The 1,255-nt window shown below is 46.9% G+C and overlaps 1 gene segment (V, D, J or C); it reads left to right on the top strand.

The window, feature by feature from the left end:
• The window catches only part of LOC105546086, a 619,418-nt gene that overhangs the window by 190,787 nt on the left and 427,376 nt on the right, over positions 1-1,255 (top strand).

Here is a 1,255-nt window from a genome sequence, read left to right as displayed (position 1 = left end):
GGCCTCCCAAAGTGCTAGGATTACAGGCGTGAGCCACCGCACCCAATCTTATAGTCTATTCTTAAGGCCCTCATATATTCCCAAGTACTAGACAGGAGGCAGCCACATTATCTTATGTTCTAGGTATCCTCAGCACCGAATACAGGAGCTAGCCCATATAAAATGGGGTTTTCTCGAGATGGGATTTCACTGTCACCTAGGTTGGAGTGTAGTGGTACGATCTTGGCTCACTGCAACCTCTGCCTCCTGGGTTCAAGAGATTATCCTATCTCAGTGCCACTGCAATCCAGCCTGGGTGACTGCGCAAGACCCCACCGCAAAGAGAGAGAGGCAGAGAGAAAGAGAAGAAATGGTATCTGTTATTTTACATTAAAAGTTCTGGAATAGGGGAGTGCTATGGTCTGAACATATCCCTCCAAAGTTCATGTTGGAACTTATGACCCAATGTGATATTATTAAGAGGTGGGGCTTTCACAAGATGACTAGGCTATTAGAGACCCACCCTTATGATGAATGAATGAATGTCCTTATCAAAGAGATTCCATTTCCACTATGCTGAGGGCAGAAAACAAACAAACACACACAAACGAGGTTCCACACAGCACTCATCCTTTTTGCCCTTCCACCCTTCTACCATGTGAGGACAAAGCAACAAGGCTCCATTTTGGAAGCAGAGAGCAGCCCTCACCAAATCTGAATCTGTTGGTGCCTTGATATTGAACTTCCTAGCCTCTAGAACTGTGAGAAATGTTTCTGTTCTTTTTTTTTTTTTTTTTTTTTGAGACGAAGTCTCGCTCTTTTTGCCCAGGCTGGAGTGCAATGGTGTGATGTTGGCTCACTGCAACCTCCGCCTCCTGCGTTCAAGGGACTCTTCTGCCTCAGCCTCCCGAGTAGCTGGGATTACATGCGCCTGCCACCACGCCTGGGCAATTTTTGTACTTTTAGCAGAGATGGGACCTCACGACATTGGCCAGGCTGGTCTCAAACTCCTGACCTCAGGCGATCCACCCGCCTCGGCCTCCCAAAGTGCTGGAGTTGCAGCCGGGAGCCACCGCGCCCAGCTGAAATGTTTCTGTTTCTTGTAAATTACCCAGTCTCAAGTATTTTGTTATAGCAGCACAAACAAGTTAAGTAAGCTGTAATATCAGGCTGTCTTCTAATTCCCTATGCTCTGCTGCACAAATTGTATTTCCAGAAGTTTCCATAGGAAGGTCTCAGGAAATGAAATGGATATGAGCTAACCTCGTGTCAGGGG

This window comes from Mandrillus leucophaeus, unplaced genomic scaffold (assembly GCF_000951045.1).
Source record: "Mandrillus leucophaeus isolate KB7577 unplaced genomic scaffold, Mleu.le_1.0 Scaffold349, whole genome shotgun sequence".
In the NCBI taxonomy this organism is placed as follows: Eukaryota; Metazoa; Chordata; class Mammalia; order Primates; family Cercopithecidae; genus Mandrillus; species Mandrillus leucophaeus.
The sequence above is the reverse complement of the archived record's forward strand: the minus strand, read 5'-3'. Positions and strand labels throughout refer to the sequence as shown.